Here is a 21,415-nt window from a genome sequence, read left to right as displayed (position 1 = left end):
GCACTGTGGATCTCATGGAGGAACAGAGCGAGCTGAGTTTCGCAGGATCTCTGTGCGTGGAATCCATGTTAAGTTTTACAGAGGAGATGTTCATTTTCCAAAAACGTCATAATTGTTGAGCATAAAACGTGTTCCACAATTCTACCACAGATTGGCGTCAGCGATGGGTTTATAATTATGTTAATCGGTCGTACTGCATTTCTTAAAAACGGAAATGATCTACTCTTCTTCCAGTCGTTCGCTACCTTTCGTTGCTCAAGCGATCTAGATGAATTACTGCAAGAAGGGAAGGCTCTTTCGCAAGCTCTTTCTAGAATCTTATAGATATCTCATTTGGTGCTGATGCCTTTCCACTACTACGCTACTGTAGCTGCTTTTCAATTCCGCGATCGGTTATCTCAATCTCCGCTATTTCGACGTTCGTACGACGATTGAAAGGAGGTACAGTGTTACGATCTTCTGCGGTGAAACAACTTCGGAAGACCGAATTCAATATTTCTGCCTTCACTTTGTTACAACAAACTCTTTTGATTGCTTCGACAACATTGGTTTCTAGCCACAAGAGACAGGTACTGTCTCTGACTCGTTCTATTTGCCATTATGAAATATATGGACACTGTCCCCCTATCTACGAGCACTATGCCACTACCCATTCATAGTCTTATCAGAACCATATGTATAGGATCACTGACAGAGATAGTTGCAGACTGCACCTCTTGTATCTATTATTTTACGCATGGACAAAGATACCCAATAATTGTGGTACTGTATTGTCTGAGTCAGTTACCTCTTAGGTTTTCTCGAAGTGATTGGTTAATAGTTATCTTCTGACGTGCTGGGAACAACAACTTCACAGAACAACTGAAGTTACCAACAACTTCGCAGAACAACTGAAGTTACACTATTACCTAAGTCAGTGTCTCACGGGAATGAGACAGAGTCCTCCTTATAAAACGCTTACTTTGGCACAGGCATCGGGGTAGTGCTGTTGTCCTGCATATAACTTGGTACGCCTACCATCTCCGACTGTAATGTGATGAGTCGTGACGGGTAATTAACTGCAGCGTCGTGTCTACAATTTCTACTTGTAGTCCACTACTCACAACCAGTTCCGTGTCGGGGAGCCTTGTAACTTATTTGCTGGTTTATTCAACTGTTTTTCGTAATTTCTAGAAACATACAAATAACGCAAACACATCTTCTTGATAGGCGTAGTGTTTTGTATCTTACTCGTATGTCCTTTTAAATTAGGTAGCATACTTCGAAGGCTTACGGAATAACTGAAAATGAACTACAATTAAATAAACAGTTGCAGTAATAAATAAATTACTTCAACGCCACACTTCTTCTGTTTCGCCACGTGATGCAGTTCCTGCGATATCGGAGGTAGAGTTCCGGCTAACATGTTGGGGCGGATGCTGCGAGGCGTGACTTCAGGATAAACATGTTAAAGTTGTAAAGTGAGCGTAACGCAGTTAGCAGAGAGTTGTAATTTACTTACGTCGAGCTGCGCCGCCTACGAGAATCACTGGCGTCCACGTGTCTCTTCTAACAAGGTGCCAAGTGTCCCTCAACTGTCGCGTTCCACGAGGCGCTTATTTCGTTACCGATTACTGTTGATGCGTCTCAAGTCAGTTTGCTGTCACGCTTTGAATTCACTCACTTATGAGGAATTCCATTTTCAGTGTTTAGAACGAAAACATCAGCTGCATTGAGATCTACATCCACAAGTAATGGGCACGTCCACTAAATCCATATGTATGTTCCGCAAACTAGAGTGAAGTGCCTGGCAGCGAACACCTCCAGCTGTACAGATTTTTAAGGACTCTTCCACGTTCCATTCTGTGGTGTCACCGCCAGACACCACATTTGCTAGGTGGTAGCTTTTAAATGGGCCGCGGTCCGGTAGTATACGTCGGACCCGCGTGTCGCCACTATCAGTGATTGCAGACCGAGCGGCGCCACACGTCAGGTCTAGAGAGACATCCTAGCACTCGCCCCAGTTGTACAGCCGACTTTGATAGCGATGGTTCACTCCCTACTTACGTTCTCATTTGCCGAGAAAATAGTTTAGCATAGTCTTCAGCTACGTCATTTGCTACGACCTAGCAAGGCGCCATTATCAGTTACTATTGATATTGTGAACTATGTACCGTCAAGAGCGACGTTCATCATTAATGGATTAAAGTTAAGTATTCCACCAGCTATGTCCGTTGTTCTAAATTCTAATTTCCTTGTCCTGTTCCAGACCTCACGCCAGCTTGCGTGAGCTAAATCGCGTGCCTTTCGGCCTCCTCTAGTAACACGGTGTTGGCTCTCCTGCCAACTACAAAACATTCACGTATGGAGCACCATTCCGCATACACGACACGTGTTGATTGGTGTTACTAACAGTCTTCACGTACGACCCGAATTTATTTTCGTTTTGAGAGAGTTTTCGCTGACATTCTGTTACGATAATCACTGAAGACTTCACACATTGTCCTGCCAAAAGATGAGCGTGTTTCACTTAGCACTTCTCTGTAGGCTACGTTTTGTTTGCCACTGCCTTAGAAGTTACTTTACAGAGTTTTTCTTATGATGTGTGGTCCTTCTCATTATGGACTGCTTTGGTAGACATAGATCTACTCACTGCAACCCCGAATATTAGTCTAAATTAAAAATTTACATTGTATTGTTAGTACTTTCATGGATTTGTCTTAGAATGTTACTTCAGTGACGTTTACTTTGCAAATGAAAATAACTGTAATCAATTTTACGCGCCTCTCTGCAATTTAGAGAACAATAATTCTGACTTGCTAGCACTGCTGACACTTTGTCGCTGTGCTATCGGGATAATGAAGTGGTGTATATGGAATACAATAATGTTAAGTCTTGATTATCTAGCGACTATCACAATTTTCGTAACTGAACGGTAGCAGTCTTGATAAGCGATGAATATTGTTGCAACATCCGGTGTGATACGCCCTGGTAAACCCGTAGAACCGGACAAATAGTAGGAATTGTGGAAGTGGGCCAGAATGAGCGGCTGTCAGTTACACTCCAAACATAGCACTTTATTTAATTGTCCAAACATTACAGCGCAACTTCTAAGGCTGAGTATTGACAGAAAACGTATTTAACTCTAAAACGGCTGAAGGCCCATGAATTAAATGCAACTGCTATAATTTTTTTTTTTTTGAGAAAGAATGCTCTAGGCTATGACCTTCAATAGTATTTAAGGCGAAGCTATGTAAGACTTGACTAGTCAGATAGATTAGGTTTTTAAAAGCGGTTTAAGGCCCATTAATTTAAAATAACATAACTACAACAACGTTTAAAAGGCAGAAGGCCCACAGCTTTATCTTGAAAGAATGAAATACTTGATAAATAAGAACCTTATAAAATAAAGCGGCTGAAGGCCAATGCCTTTTAAAAACAGTACAACGACACTAATTTTCTACAGGTAGAAAGCCCATAGCTTTATGCTCAAATGTGTAATACTTCATAAGTAGGATCCTTAAAACTTAAAGCGGCTGCAGGTAGATGCTTTTAGAAGCAATACACTACAATAAATTTTCAGCAGGCAGAAAGCTCACAGCTTTATCCTCCAAAAGGTAATTCTTGATAAGTAAGATCCTTAAGACTTAAAGAGGCTGAAGACCGATGCATTTAAAAACATTATAATAATTTTTTAACAGGCAGAATGCCCAAGCTGTATCTTCAGACAACGTAAGACTGGCCCAATTTAGAAACACTTGCTTTTAAAACGGCTGAAGGCCTTTGTTTTTAAAAATCGCAATTACAAGCACACAAATTCCAAACATCGGCTATGAGCAATTAAAATACACAATCAAACGCTAATAAGAAAGCAATATAGGTAACGGTGCTAGAAAGTTTCAAGGGCGCTTGGTCTGCCCTTGAAATCTTAACGTTCACTTAGGTGAGACCAGAACTCAGCCCGACTATACTCGATCCGCCGCCAACACAACCAACCAGGGACACACCGACAAGACGACTTGCTAACCACCGACTAGTATACGAGAATTCCAAAGACAAAACTTTACATACATAGCCGCCCACAACCAAAAATACATTAAGCTTTCAAAAACTACACACCATGTTGGACAGCGACATCAGGTGAGGAAAGGACACCTGAATTTAGGTCAACGACCAAGGCATGTAACGGGAACACCAACAGCCACAAGGCAGAAAATTCTGCTGGTGCACTTGAATTTCAAACCGACAAATATAGTTAATTTCACCACACAGCGGCTAAATCTTCAGCAACTCGAACTCTTGCTTTTGCTCTCAGGAATACCGCCAACAGCGAACCACCAGCCAAGGGGACAACGTGAACAGATACGGCTTCGGTAGTAAAATCACCAGTCAACCTTCATGTCCTGGGACGGTGAGCCACGAACCTTCCAGCACTCGGAACAACCCCCACACGCCCCGACACCGCGTAGAGACCGCCAGCAGGCCTGGCCGACTGCGCCACACGGAGACTTTCTTGCTGATCCACTGCAACCGACCGAATCACTGCCAGTACGCCGACAACCTTTAAAACAAGTGGTCAGTGGAAATGACACCAACTACACACACAGTTTGACAAACATTTGCATGAAGACTTGAACGACCCTCAGCAGTGGCTGTGCAATCACAAGGACAAATCGAAAGTCGATACACGCACACAGCCAACCCATAAGCAATCGGCTAGCCAAATCACATTGTCCACGTTGTCCAGTAGGACGACCGACCCACGATCCATGAAGACCATTCCCGGCTCAAGTGATGAGTGGCGGCAACATTCTGGCGAGCCATGGACATCCAGACCTCACTGCTGCTCCAACTCGACTGAATTAGTGCTGCATTTCAACTCCACGACTGGCAGATCCGAACTGCTGGGAGTCGATAGACGCACACAGCCAACACATAAGCGATCGCCGAGCCAATTCATGTTTTCCAGTACGACGATAGACCCACGATCCATGAAGACCATTCCCAGCTCAAATGATGCGTGGTAGCAACGGTCTGGCGAGCCATGGACATCCACACCTCACTGTTGCTCCAACCCAACTGAACTTGCACTTCATTCCAACACCACAACTGGCAGGTCCGAACTGCCGGAAGTCGATACACATACACATCCGACCCAAAAGCGCTAGGCTAGCCAATTCACGTTGTCCACTAGGACGACTGAACGACGATCCATGAAGACCAATCCCGTCTAAAGTGATGCATGGCGGCAACGATCTGGCGAGCCATGGGCATCCAAGCCTCACTGCTGCTCCAACTCTACTGAAATAGTGCTCCATTCCAACTCCACGACTGGCTGGTCCAAATTGCCAGGAGCCGATGCACACACACAGCCGACCCACAAGCGATAGGCTAGCCAATTCACGTTGTCCAGTAGGACGACCGATCCCCGATCCATGAAGACCATTCCCGGGTCAAGTGATGTGTGGCGGCAACATTCTGGCGAGCCATGGACATCCAGACCTCACTGCTGCTCCAACCCGACTGAACTAGTGCTACATTCCAACTCTACGACTGGCAGTTCCGAACTGCCAGGAATAGATACACGCACACCGCCGACCCACAAGCGATCGGCTAGCCCATTCACGTTGTCCAGTAGGACGACCGACCGACGATCCATGAAGACCATTTCTGGCTCAAGTGATGCGTGGTGGCAACGGTATGGCGAGCCATGGGCATCCAAGTCTCACTGCTGCTCCAACCCAACTGAACTAGTGCTGCGTTCCAACTCCACGACTGGCAGGTCCGACCTGCCCTCCTGGCACGTGCGAACTGATTCCACTACAGACGACAACCGGTAAGTAATAGCAGCGCAGCAGAGACAACATGTGAGGCCTATATCGACAGGCGCTGCTGCTGCCAGTAACAGGCAGACAAAACAGCAACTCAGTGACAACAGAAATTGAATGTAACATAACAAGGTGGCAACACAGAAATACATTATGTAAAGTAAGAGATGGCACCGTGTAAATCTTTGAGATTATCATTTGCCATCCTAACATATTTACTTATTCACTGATTCAGTTACTAATCTGAACATCGCTTCACCACAGCATCGATTGTAGAACAGCAAGAATAAAAGCCAACCATTTGTAATAAATGGTGGTTTTGAAATAACCGTCAACACAGTTTAGACAGATTTAAACCCATCTTCTTCAGAAGGACTGACAAACTTCACTTTAGGAATTCATTCAGTAAGATTTGTCTCCATATGACATAAGCTGGCAACGGTCTGTAGGTGCATATGAAACAACTAATGCCACTGGAATGAAGGGTAGTCACATCAGTAAAACTAATCACATTAAAATAACAGACCATGTTAGTAGCGACACGCTGACTGAGATAACCTGGCAAGGCTAGTGCCGTCAGGCACACTATTAAATCTAACCAGACATTTTTCTCCTTTCTTTCCTTTCCTGGCTGTATGTAGGGTCGTCACAGAGTCAGCACCTTACTGTCAATTTGGAATTGTCAGTGGAGAAGACAGACCACATTATCTTCTTCCACCAGCCCTCCTGCCACCACTCCAACCTCTGCCTTCGAATTAGTTTCGAACCGCATAACTGATGGGTGACGTGTGTACCAACCCCTTATTCACCTAGTAGAAAACCGTCTATGAACCACACCGGGCCTATCCAGCACACCAGTCCTCGTCCAAGAAGTGACCTGCTAACGCACATGGCTATTCCAGAGAGTTTAATCAGTAATTCTAAACATATTCCATCATATTTATTACTATAACAGTGTTTTGAATTATATCTAATGTACACCTCCGTAAAATGTTTAGTAATTACTAAAATGAAGTAAGAGAGAAAAATATTATTACAATGTGCATCTCTGGTACCACAGTTATTAGAGTCAAAGGTACAGATCATAGGGTGTGTCCGCAACAACACGGTGGACCGCTGACAACATCCTGCCACTCCTGAGTAGCCCGCCATGCCATAACCTACAGTGTTGCCAATGCGTTTCTGAGTGAATACTGGCCGCTCTGGATTAGCCGAGGCCGGCCGCGGTGGCCGAGCGGTTCTACGCGTTTCAGTCCGGAACCGCTCGACTGCTACGGTCGCAGGTTCGAATCCTGCCTCGGGCATAGGTGTGTGCGATGTCCTTAGGTTAGTTAGGTTTAAGTAGTTCTAAGTTCTAGGGAATGATGACCTCAGAAGTTAAGTCCCGTAGTGCTCAGAGCCATTTGAACCTTTTTTTTATTAGCAGAGTAAAGTGATCAGAAGTGATTTGTTGGCGTGTGGGATAAGCTGAGCGGTCTTAGGCGCTGCAGTCATGGACTATGCGGCTGGTCCCGGTGGAGGTTCGAGTCCTTCGTTGGGCATGGGTGTGTCTGTTTGTCCTTAGGATAATTTAGGTTAAGTAGTGTGTAAGTTTAGGGACTAATGACCTTAGCAGTTAAGTCCCATAAGATTTCACACAAATTTGAACTTTTTTTTTGAGTGAATACTAAATTGTGTATACAATTTGATTTCTTAACGGTGATTGACAACTAAATGTAGAGCTACGTTACAGCAGTCAGTGTGTTGAACAATCTGAGAGTGTGTTTTGAATTTTTTTTCAGTAACATTAATAGCTTGCTTGCAATTACGAGTTTTACTAACCACTGAAAACAACAAAAAAGGTAGAAAAGGGTTGTTAAGTATACCCTAAGAACAATGATAACCACCAGTGCAAGGTGTCAGGCAAATCCAACACCTTCCATGAAAACCCAGACATGATAAGCAAATCCAGTAGTATATCACATAGCTCCAAATAAATCGTGACATTAAATTAACCAAAGTAATACGAGTAACGAGTGAGCAAATGGAATACCACAGACTAACACATGAATGCCTAAATGCATGTCGTACCTTCCCACTATGAGACCGACGCAGTTCCGAGGGGAGAAACGAGAACAGAAGCCGAGAGCAGAACCGTGTTAAGCTAGAAGGCCCTACGATATGGGGCGGACAGGACACCCACGTTGCCAGCCTACCTCTAAGACTGCCACCCGCACGTTTTACCGTGAGACTTTTTCGCGTCTCTGTTATGTCAAGGACCACCCCCCAGCCCATGTTAAAAGCTAGAGCCCTCCAGAAAACCAGTATAGATCTTACGATAACACAAAAAGGGCCACAACCACCCGCAAGTTTTAGCGTGAGCCTTTTGGTGTGTCTCTTACATTAGAACACCCCCCCCCCCCCCGCCCATGTTAAAAGATAGAGCCCTCCAGAAGAACAATATAGATCTTACGATAACGCTAAAAGGACCACACCAGCTGCAGGTTTTAGTGTGAGACTTTTTAGCGTCTCTGTTACGTTGCAGACTTTAAAAACATTGCCCCAACATGAAAAATATAACGTTTCTCATTGGATAGACAGAATTTTTGTAGGCGGAGCTTAAGGTTAACATTGAGACCCTGACTGGTCGAGATGAAAACAGCCAGATAGTTTTTTTTAACCAACTTCGGTAAATTGTAGTAAGGAGAAGTTAGGAGAAGTTAGGGGAGAGTTGCTTCCGAGATGGCGAGGTGAGCGGAGCTGTGCTGCCCGCCGTCGCCCTGTCGCTGCCTAAACACCGACAAGGTAATGAACGCATGCGATGCCGCATTTTTTGAGCGCATAAAGCTTCACTCAGAACTGCAGAAGTCTCATCTGTTACACGTCCTTTTTGCGTAATACTAGTGTCGATCGTTAATTAAAACTCATGGTGTTCACATTAGCCACTTGAAGAACACATCTGAAACTCGATGATTTTTCTTTTATATAGTTATTTAGAAGCCACTGTAATTTACGACAAGTTAGTTAAGTAATTAAAGATAATTGAGGGTCACTGTAGACCATTTTGATAGTTTTCTCTTTTGTGAAACTTAAATTAAACCTATATTATAGATGTGATATGGCATAGGTCATCCTTCGATCCATTGTAGAACTTGGAAACCTATTCAGGGAATATTCGTTCACATTTATGTTGAACGCAGTTGGTTTTTACCATCCTGTATTAAATCACTTCCTTTTATCTATAGTGCAATTTATAAACAATGTTTTGTGAGTAGAATAAAGTTTCCAATGGTAAACTTAACTGCTTTTTCAACGTTATTTTACTAGCTAACTAAAAATAGGAAAGCCTTAAACCCCTTCCACTAGATTTAGTTAGTATTAACATTCTTTTACAGGGAGTGTAGTGGAGCTGACGCTGAGATCATTTAGTATTTGGTTATATAATCGCTAGTCTCACCTCACTGAACTCTTCTGAATTCTACATGTCATGTGTGGTCTGGCGTCTCCTTACCAGCAACAGGTCCCAGGTTCAAACTAGTTAATTCTCTAAAAAACACGCTCAGAGCGTCGTTGCGCGAAAGTGGTAGGGAGACACGATATAGAACAAACAGACACCACCATGAATGTTTAGACCAGAAATGGAAAAGTTCTCCCATACATCAGTGTTCGTTACAGATGCTAGTGCTTGTTTATTTTTAACATATAGTTCAAATGGCTCTGAGCAATTTCAGACTTAACATCTGAGGTCACCAGTCCTATAGACATAGAACTAATTAAGCCTAACCAACCCAATCACATCACATATATCCATGGGTGAGGCAGGATTCGAACCTGCGACCGTAGCATCAGTGCGGTTATGGACTAAAGTGCCTAGATGTGCTCGGCCACAACGATCGGCTGTTTTTAACACAGTTTGCTGATTCGTGTTATGAAAAATAATAGATTTTGTAATTGAACCGTTAAATGTCCCCCAGAAACGCACTTTGAAACCTGATAGAGTTACAGTTCTATATCTCTCTTACTCACACATTACTTGGGGTACCAATGATCCTAATAATGGAAGAAATACTGGTGCACATAAGTGAAGGTGTCATAATGAAAATAAAGTAATGGCCGAGAAAGTACTACACTTGAAAACAAACAGAGCAGTAGATGTGGCAATTCCCGTTTGAGTCAACAGGCACAAATTACAGAAAAAAAGGAAAAGAGGTTGAAACGAGATAAGGAAGCTAAAGATTCTGAAAAGGGTAAAGCTAAGTCTAAATCTAGATACAGAGGGCGTCAGTGAAGTGAAATGGAACGAAGAATTTTGTCATCAGACAAGTAGAGCGTGACATCAGAAGCAGCAGATGATGGGAGTAGGTAGTCAGACATTGAGTTACTGTGAACAGCTCAGTGATAGGATCGTTCTCATTAATAACGACATCTAACCAACACCAACAATAATTCAGATGTAAATTCCGACGACCGTAGCAAGAGATACCGAAACAGATCAAGTGTATGAGGATGTTGCAAGGGTAACACAGTACGTGAATTATACAGTCATGGGAGACAGGGATGCTGATGTACGGGAAGGAGTTGAAAAATGCGTTACAGGAGAAAATGCTCTTCATAATAGGGACGAGAGAGGAGAAAGGATAATTGAGTCTTGCAATAATCTTTCTGCTGGTAATAGCGAATCACGAAGAAGGAGGTATACTTGGAAAGACGGGGAGATTCAAACGTTCAAATGAGTGTGAATTCCTAAGAGACCAAACAGCTGAAGTCTACGGTCCCTATACTTACGCACTGTTTAAACTAACTTATCCCAAGAACAACACACACACCCATGCCTGATCGAGAACTCGAACCTCCAACGGTGGAGAGGGGGGGGGGGGGGGGGGGGGCGCAATCCGTTACATAGCGCCGCAAACCACGCGGCCTCTCCACGCGGCTCTGGAGATTCGGGAAGGTTCCATTTAGATTACATCATCGTTAGAAAGAGATTCGGAACTTAGATAAAGGATTTTTGATGCAGACCTAGGAGGAGACATAGACTCTGATTACAATTTGTAATGATAAAGATTAGGCCAAAGTTCATGAGGCTAATCCGGAAGAATATATGGGCAAATAAAAGGGATACGAAACAACTAAGGAATGAGAGAGAGAGAAAGAGAGAGAGAGAGAGAGAGAGAGAAAGAAAGAGAGAGAAAATCAGAGCATATAAATGGAAAGAATACGCTCAAGTCTTGTATGAAGGGGAAGACTTGCCTCATGACATGATAGAAGAGGAATCAGAATTCGACAGGGAAGAGGTACGTGATAAGGCATTAGATTTTAAAAGCTCTTTGGAAGACTTAATACCAAAGAAGGCAGAATGGACTGATAACATACCATCGGAATATCTAGAATCATTGGGGGATGTGACAACAAAACGAATATTTTAGTTTTTGCGTAGAGTTTGTAGTACTGACGATATACCATAAGAAGTGTGACAAACAACAAACACACAATTCCGAAGACAGAACTAGCCGACAAGTGAGACAATTATCGCGGCATTCGCCTCACAGCTCACTCATCCGAGTTGCTGACAGGAAAGCACACAAAAGAATTGAGAAGGTAAACTGAGGATCTGTTGGTTGCCGATTAGTTTGGCTTTAGGAAAGCTAAAGGTACCGCAGAGGCAATTCTGACGTTGCGATTAATAACAGACGGAAAACTGAAGAAAATTCAAGACACATTCATAGGCTTTGTCGACCTCAATAGTACGTTCGACAATGGAAGATGGTACAACGTTCAAAGTTCTGAGGAGGATAGGGATAAACTATAGGGGAAGACGGGTAATATACATTAGCACAAGACCCTTGAAGTAAAAATAACACCGGTATAACAGGAAAAAGTGCTCCGATAAAAAAGGGTGTAAGACAGGGATGTAGCTTTTTGCCCCTATTCCAATATCGAAGGATCAATGACAGAAATAAGAGAAAGGTTCTAGAGGGGATTAAAATTCATGGTGAAAGAATATCAATGACAAAATTAGTTAATGAAAGGGCTTTCCTCGGTGAAAGCGAAGAAAAATAACGTGATACGTTGAATGAACAGCGTGTCTAAGAAAAACGTAAGTAATGAGAAGTAGTAGAAATTAAAACAGCAAGACATTATCATCGTCATTTGTGATAACGAAGTAGATGATGTTAAGGAAATTGGCTACCTGGCTTCTAAATAGCTTCCGAGACCTGTTCTGACGCAGTATTTTCTGTGCTCGGTGAAATGCTTCCGGAGGCTGTTAAAAAAAAAAAACGCAAGACCACTTTTGAAAATCGTTTATTATTAGCAACTGGGACATTTGAGACGGTCGAATAAATATACTACATGATTACCAGTATCCGGAAACCTGGCCGAAAATTACTTAAATGTTCGTGGCGCCTTTCATAGGTAAAGCTGGAATTCAATCTGATGTTGACCCACCCTTAGCCTTGATGACAGCTTCCACTCTCCCAGGCTTGCGTTCAGTAAGGTGCTGGAAGTTTTCTTGGGGAATGGCAGCCCATTCTTCAGGAGTGCTGCACTGAGGAGAGGTATCGATGTCGGTCGGTGTGGCGTGGCACGAAGTCGGTGTTCCAGAACATCTCAAAGTTGTTCTGTAGGATTTAGGACAGGACTCTGTGCAGGTCAGTTTATTGCTGAAATGTTATTGACGTGTAACCACTCCACCACAGGCCGTGTATTAGTTACAGGTGTTCGCTCGTGTTGAAATATGCAGTAGTCATCCCCGAGTCCCTCTTCAACAGTGGGAAGCAAGAAGATGCTTAAAACATCAATGTAGGCATGTGCCATCGAATCGTCACTGTGTGTATCGTGATTCGCCACTCCACACAACGCTTTTCCGTTGTTCAATCGTCGAATGTTTACACTCCTTACACCAAGCCAGGCCTCGTTTGACACTTCCCGGCGTGATGTGTGGCTCATGAGCAGCAGCTCGATCGATGTTTTATCACCTCTCGCCTGTCATAGTACCTGCAATGGATCCTGATGCTCTTTGGAATTCCTGTGTGTTGGTCTGGATAGATGTCTGCCTATTACACTTTAGACCATCTTCAACCGTCGGCGGTCAGTCAACAGACAAGGTCGGCCTGTAACCTTCTGTGCTGTACGTGTCCCTTCACGTTTCCACTTTACTATCACATGGGAAACAGTGAATCTAGGGATGTTTAGGAGTGTGGAAATCTCATGTACAGACGTATGACACAAGTGACACTCAATCACCTGAAGACCATGAGTTCCGCGGAGGGCCCCCTTCTGCTCTCTGATGTTAGCACAATGCGCCTAATATGAAACACATATGTTTTTGGGGGTGTCCAGATACTTTTGATCGCATAGTATAGGGTTTTTTTCCCCGGGTCATCAGTTTTGTGACTGGTTTGATGCGATCGGCCCCAAATTCATTTTCTACGCTAAACTTTTCATCTCACAGTAGCATTTGCAACGTACGCTCTCAATTATTTGCTGGATGTATTCTAATCTTTGTCTTCCTCTACACTTTTTACCAGCTATAGCTCCGTCCAGCATATTCCTGATGTCCTATTATCCTGTCCCTCCTTCTTATAAGTTTTTTCCATATACTCCTTTTCGAGCCGATTCCCCCGAGGATCTTTGCAATTCTTACTTTACTAGCCTACCTAATTCTCAACATCCGTCTGTAGCACCACATCTCAATGCTTATATTCTCTCCCTTCCGGTTTTTCCGAGGTCCAGTCCAATGCCGTGCTCTAAACGTAAATCCTGAGATACTTCTTCCTTAAAATATTGGTTTATTTTTTATTCTAGTAGACTACTCTTGGGCGGAAATAATCGGTCTCCCATGGCTAGTCTATTTTTTAAGACCTCCTTGCTCCGTCCACCGCATCATCCTAGGCCGATAGGGTCTTGGGATACACAGTCAACACAAATTTTTAAAAAGCAAGCAACCTTCTGCAAGTTTGCTAAACGATTATTTATAGCGGGGAAACTTTTAAATACAGTCAGATTTATTTATTTCAGTAATAAATCCGTTTTTGTGAACAATAATAGAGTATTTCATGGGAAATAACGTTTGTATTTAGAATGTTGTATGAATTGAACGGGTTTATTATAAACTTCTTTGTGGTACTGTGAAGTGAACGGGTCAGTGTTGACGCATCTGTTCAGAGCAAAAACGCACGAGATTGACACCTCTGTTCACAGCAAGAACGCACGAGATACTTATGTGTATTCTGGTACACTTGACGGATACATACATATTAAATTAGCAACTGAAAACATTTCTTTCCTTCCTAGTATGTACCAAAATTGTGGGAAAAAAAGATTTAGTGAGTTAACGAAGTTCACGCTAAAACTTCTTCGAAAGCATCTAGAGAATGAACGATACGCAAGACGCCAAAGCGCGCAGAAGAAAGGCCACAAAGCCAGCGCAGATTCTAAAACTCATTCCGCAGCGGAAGAGATGGCTGGACGCGTGCGGGCGACAGCTTGGACAAATGCCACCACTAATGTTCTCACTGTCTTCTACCCCCTACCCGCCACACGGCTCAATGGCAGCCACTGCCCCTTTTTCTCCGCCTCGGCCCTTCTCAACTCTGTTGTTTCAAGGAAAAATTTTAATTGAATTAACCAGCTCCAAAAAGTGCCGCAATTTTCTCTTTTGTTTACAGCCAGCGCGAAAACCGCGTAATTCGATTCTGGAGCGCCGAGTCGCACCCGGCATTCTCGCCGGGTTCCCATGGCTGCCATAAAACTTCCTCCAAATTTCTGGTGTTACCCAAGAGATTGTATGACGTCAGCTGCTGAATATTATCTCTTGCAACTTTGTTGTACACAGTTATGCCCAGCTCACCAGAACATCAAGCTGTCCGTAAGAGTAGCGCTCCTTAGCCTTTCGCTGTTGAATGAGAATTAGTTACTAGGGTCCATTGAATCTGTTTTCTATGCATACTAATGTTTAGTTGTGTATTTGTGTGTACGTGTGTGTGTGTGTGTGTGTGTGTGTGTGTGTGTGTGTGTGTGTGTGTGTGTGTGTGTGTGTGTTTTATCGTTGGATGAAACGCTTGGAGAGGTTTCAACGAATCATGGACTCCATTATATGTTATCTGAAATAAATACTGTGCAGGTGCCGGCACCTACCATTTCTACTCAGCCCTTGTGAGGCAAACTGAGAAACTACTTGATCAAGAAGTAGCGGCTCCGATCTCATAAACTGACATACGGCTGGGAGAGCGGTGTACTGACCACATGCCCCTCCATATTCACACCCAGTGACGCCTGTGGGGTGATGATGACACGGCATCCGGTCAGTACCCTTGGGTCTTTATGGTCTGTTCGGGAGAAGTTTAGTTTTTTGTTGCAAAGAGCTCCTAAGAAATACAACATGCTGTATTCTTTGGGTTACTGCTTGATAATAAATTCGGCTGGGACGGGGAAGAGGATGTATCCATGCTTTGCCTAGCTCCGATTTCCGTCAGAGCGGCAGGGAATACTTACAAGACTGATGTGCAGCTACGTGGAGAACTTTTCAGACTATGTGCGCAGCATTCACCATTGTCCTTCAACCAGTCGCTAAAACTAACCGGCAGACCACTTTAAATGTAACTTTGCTTATGAACGAATGGAAATCCTTTATGCGTTACTTATTGAGCAACGGAAGCCAATGAGAGAGAGAATGGGTTCTCTGAAGATATGTTTGAGTGGTAGGAGGACTACGTTGGGGAATGTTTAGAGACAAAGGCTTATAAGCATGAAGTCCAATTGACAGCGTTCTAGGTGGCTACCGAGGGAGGATATTGTGAGTCTAACCTATCCGGTGCTGCTCTGAATACGATTTTCAAGCACCTATGAATGACATGCAAATTCGCAGCAATGTGCAGTCAACCAACTAGATGACTGCCCAGAAAAATGATTCTTTGATGATATGTAAGTACTTGATCAGTTACGTATCTGATCAGTTACGTACCTGATCTGTGTTCTGGGACCTACTCGTATTTCTCAAATGATGACGGAAGATAATTGTTATGTACAAAATTTATCTATGGGCAATTGTGTAATTTATTTAATTGATTTCTTATCTGTGACACATAGCATACTAGAAAGAAAGAGTAAGTGTATATGCATAGAAGAGGTACTGGTTAGGAATATATACATTGAAACTTCTTGGATGATTTAAACTGTGTGCCGGACCTTGAATCGAACTCCGGACCTTGAAGCTGGAAGGTGGGTTGTGAGTCGTGCTTGGATAGCTCAGATGGTAAAGCACTTGCCAGAGAGTTGGCAATGGTCCCGAGTCCGAGTCTCGGTCCACCACACAGTTTGAACCTGCCTGGAAGTTTCACATCAGCGCACACTCCGCAGCAGAGTGTAAATCTCATTCTGGAATATATACATTGTTCGGAAGGTAAAATTGGGTCTGGTGCAAACATATTCTTATTTGCCATTTCCATTAGATTGAAATTTCACAGGTAACCGTATTACGGACGTTCATAAATTGTAGTATCGTAGCTTATCGATACTGACGGAGCCGGAGCCGCGATGATTCCTACGGGCGCTGTGAACTTCGCTACCAATGAATAACGTCCAGGTCGCTCACCGATGAAGGCCATCGGGACGGTGCTGTAAGCGGCGGGCACTTGGTTAGCGGTCTTCTACTACCACATTACTTCCGTGTTTCTCACTGGTGCCAAAGTTACACCGAACTGTCGATGGTTCTACCGACAAATGTTCAATGAAATGCATACCCTTGCTGGGGCTCGGCTTATTGCTAACCAAGACTGCCACGTAAATCGTTACGGTAATCCATAAAGGTTAATGCGCCAAAAAAGTTAGTCTCAACTTTTAAACAACGTGAACCAACCGGTACAGGTCCTACCAACACTGTTACTAAAATTTTTCGTTATAAGGAATTTTTGTACCAGCAAGCCCTAAAGCAGACTCACTTCCTACAATTGTTCTTTAAAATAAGTATCTACAGATCATCTAAAACGTCTCTGAATAGACGAAGTCGCGTCATTATAAATGACTATCCTATCAACATTGCACCTGAATGGCCTTGAAAACTGCCAAGTGCACCAACTTCCCCATAGCATCAAAGTCAATGAACTTTGTCCTTGACCTTCACCCCCGCCTTGAACACTCAATGTACTCATACCCCCAGCCCTTCCTCCTTCTATATCCTCCCGACCTCCTCTGGCCAATCTTAGCACAGTATTAAAACGAAAGAGCGAAATCAAAAATTTAAAATGGTGGATCCAGCTCAATTGTGTTAGGCGAAAATTTGAAACCATCTCCCTTCCCTCTCCCTCCACCTCCCCGCTCTCCTTATCTCCAGCCGATCATGTTGTTGATGTGGTCTTCAGTCCAGAGACTGGTTTGATGCAGCTCTCCAAGCTACTCTATCCTGTACAAGCCTCTTCATCTCCCAGTACCCACTGCAACGTACATCCTTCTGAACCTCCTTAGTGTAGTCATCTCTTGGTCTCCCTCTACGATTTTTATCCTCCACGCTACCCTCCAATACTAAATTGGTGACCCCTTGATGCCTCAGAACATGTTCTACCAACCGATCCCTTCTTCTGGTCAAGTTGTGCCACAAACTTCTCTTCTCCCCAATCCTATTCAGTACTTCCTCATTAGTTATGTGATCTACCAATCTAATCTTCAGCATTCTTCTGTAGCACCACATTTCGAAAGCTTCTATTCTCTTCTTGTCCAAACTATTTATCGTCCATGTTTCATTTCCATACATGGCTACACTCCATACAAATCTATATTCGATGTTAACAAATTTCTCTTCTTCAGAAACGCTTTCCTTGCCATTGCCAGTCTGCGTTTTATATCCTCTCTACTTCGACCATCATCAGTTATTTTGCTCCCCAAATAGCAAAATTTCTTAATTAATTTAAGTGTCTCATTTCCTAATCTAATTCCCTCAGCATCACCCGACTTAATAGGACTACATTCCATTATCCTCGTTTTGCTTTTGTTGATGTTTATCTTATATCCTCCTTTCAAGACACTATCCATTCCATTTAACTGCTCTTCAAAGTCTTTTGCTGTCTCTGACAGAATTACGATGTCATCGGCGAACCTTAGAGTTTTTATTTCTTCTCCATAGATTTTAATACCTACTCCTAATTTTTCATTTGTTGCCTTTACTGCTTGCTCAATATACAGATTGAATAACATTGGGGAGAGACTACAACCCTCTCTCACTCGCTTCCCAACCACTGCTTCCCTTTCATGTCCCTCGACTCTTATAACTGTCATCTGATTTCTGTACAAATTGTAAATATCCTTTCGCTCCCTGTATTTTACCCCAGCCGATCATAGACCAATTAAAAGAACCGAAGCGGGACACGAGGCTCAACTGTGTTAGTTGTACACTTTTGGCACTTTCTATCCAGTCAGAATATAGTATTAAAATGATGGTTAAAATTGGTTTCAAATTACGTTATTTCCGGAAGCCACACTCCTTCCTTTCCCCCCCCCCCCCCTCCCAGCCCCAATCTTTTCCCATATTTCCAACCAATCACAAAAAAGCAACTCACAGTTAATAAATTGTTCCGGGTTATTACGTCGTGGTCGAATGGACTGCGCCTTAAACCCGACATTTCGTCCCATCTGCGGTTTTAAGGTGAAATTCATTCAACCACAGCATAACACTTTAGTAACTGTGACATTTCCCGCCGTTAAACAATACATTTTACTAAACATCAGGTAACTCAATTGTTCTCTACGCTCCCTTCTCCCTTCTCTCTCTAACCTGTCTAAGTGCAATACGAAAATTATAAGTAAATGTGGTGCCAGATATGTTGGAAGAAATTGCAAAACCCTCAGTTTAAAGTCAGTGCTTTGTAATACTTCTGCGAAAGCCACAAACATATGGCGTAGTACTCTGAAGAAAAAGTAATATACACATATGTCAGCATTTGAGAGAAGACGTAGTTGGGCTCAAAGAATTCGGTTACATTAACCGGCGAATCACTTGAGTTTTAAATAGGAAGGTTTCACCCATTCGATCTACATCTACATCTACATCCATACTCCGCAAGCCACCTGACCGTGTGTGGCGGAGGGTACCCTGAGTACCTCTATCGGTTCTCTCCTCTATTCCAGTCTCGTATTGTACGTGGAAAGAAGGATTGTCGGTATGCTTCTGTGTGGGCTGTAATCTCTCTAATTTTATCCTCCTGGTCTCTTCGCGAGATATACGTAGGAGGGAGCAATATACTGCTTGACTCTTCGGTGAAGGTATGTTCTCGAAATTTTAATAAATGCCCGTACCGAGCTACTGAGTGTCTCTCCTGCTGAGTCTTCCACTGGAGTTTATCTATCATCTCCGTAACGCTTTCGCGATTACTAAACGATCCTGTAACGAAGCGCGCTGCTCTCCGTTGGATCTTCTCTATCTCTTCTATCAACCCTATCTGGTGCGGATCCCACACTGTTGAGCAGTATTCAAGCAGTGGGCGAACAAGCGTACTGTAACCTACTTCCTTTGTTGTCGGATTGCATTTCCATTGGATTCTTCCAATGAATCTCAGTCTGGCATCTGCTTTTCCGACGATCAACTTTATATTATCATTCCATTTTAAATCACTCCTAATGCGTACTCCCAGATAATTTATGGAATTAATTGCTTCCAGTTGCTGACCTTCTATTTTGTAGCTAAATGATAAGGGACCTATCTTTCTATGTATTCGCATCACATTACACTTGTCTACATTGAGATTCAGTTGCCATTCCGTGCACCATGCGTCAATTCGCTGCAGATACTCCTGCATTTCAGTACAATTTTCCATTGTTGCAACCTCTCGATACACCACAGCATCATCTGCAAAAAGCCTCAGTGAACTTCCGATGTCATCCACCAGGTTATTTATGTATATTGTGAATAGCAACGGTCCTATGACACTCCCCTGCGGCACACCTGAAATCACTCTTACTTCGGAAGACTTCTCTCCATTGAGAATGATGCCACTACACGACGACGGTGGCAAGAATAGGTGAACCAAGGCCTAACATAGCGTCGAAAAGGAACGGTTGACTAAGAGAAGGGACAGAGAGTGAAGACCAAGTTATCTTCAGAGACACAGAGATCCCCGGGCTGAGAATTATCGTCGATCCTACGTGGAACTGGTGATTCAGCGACCACAAGAATAGTTCATAGGTGGCTCACACAAAGGGAGCTGAGCACACGGCGCCTCTTGCGCCGACCACCATTGATATATCTACACTGATATGCCGGTTTGCAGTGCTGTCGAGCAAATGTGGCCTGGACTCTCACTGACTGGAGTAGAATCGTCGTCTGCGACGACTTACACTTCGAATTCAACCACGAGGAGTAACGAAGACATGTCTGGAACCGCCCGAACAGCGGCGGGATACCAATCTGAATGTCGCCCATGATCGGGCTCGACAAGGAGAACAAATGGTATCCGCTGTCATAGCAAGACTCTTTTGGTTGTAGTCCATGGCACCACTATAGCACAGCGGTATACCTATTATTTTCTACGCCCCCTTGTGCTGCCCTTCAAGGCAAACCATCAAGGGCTTACATGTCAACAACATGATGGCTGCCTGCACATGTTGAGGGTTTCTACTGTTTTTCTTCGTGATATCGAAACCGTACCTTTTCCAATGAATTCCCGGGATCTCTCCGCAATTGAAAACGCTTGGATCATTATGGGCAGGTCCCCCAACCAGCTCGGGATTTAGATGATCCAAAGCGACAATTGGACAGATTTTGGCACGATATCCCTCAATAACACATGTAACAACACTGAAAATGAATAAAAGTCCGAATAACAGGTGGCATAAGGGCCAGAAGTGGACGAACACATTGCTGACTTGTTCTGTTAGTGAAGCTCTTTTTTTTAATACACTCCTGGAAATGGAAAAAAGAACACATTGACACCGGTGTGTCAGACGCACCATACTTTCTCCGGACACTGCGAGAGAGCTGTACAATGAGCACACGCACGGCACAGCGGACACACCAGGAACCGCGGTGTTGGCCATCGAATGGCGCTAGCTGCGCAGCATTTGTGCACCGCCGCCGTCAGTGTCAGCCAGTTTGCCGTGGCATACGGAGCTCCATCGCAGTCTTTAACGCTGGTAGCAAGCCGCAACAGCGTGGACGTGAACCGTATGTGCAGTTGACGGACTTTGAGCGAGGGCGTATAGTGGGCATGCGGGAGGCCGGGTGGACGTACCGCCGAATTGCTCAACACGTGGGGCGTGAGGTCTCCACAGTACATCGATGTTGTCACCAGTGGTCGGCGGAAGGTGCACGTGCCCGTCGACCTGGGACCGGACCGCAGCGACGCACGGATGCACGCCAAGAGCGTAGGATCCTACGCAGTGCCGTAGGGGACCGCACCGCCACTTCCCAGCAAATTAGGGACACTGTTGCTCCTGGGGTATCGGCGAGGACCATTCGCAACCGTCTCCATGAAGCTGGGCTACGCTCCCGCACACCGTTAGGCCGTCTTCCGCTCACGCCCCAACATCGTTCAGGCCGCCTCCAGTGGTGACCCGACAGGCGTGAATGGAGGGACGAATGGGGACGTGTCGTCTTCAGCGATGAGAGTCGCTTCTGCCTTGGTACCAATGATGGTCGTATG

The sequence above is a fragment of the Schistocerca gregaria genome, chromosome 5 (genome assembly GCF_023897955.1).
Source record: "Schistocerca gregaria isolate iqSchGreg1 chromosome 5, iqSchGreg1.2, whole genome shotgun sequence".
Classification (NCBI taxonomy): domain Eukaryota; kingdom Metazoa; phylum Arthropoda; class Insecta; order Orthoptera; family Acrididae; genus Schistocerca; species Schistocerca gregaria.
The sequence above is the reverse complement of the archived record's forward strand: the minus strand, read 5'-3'. Positions refer to the sequence as shown.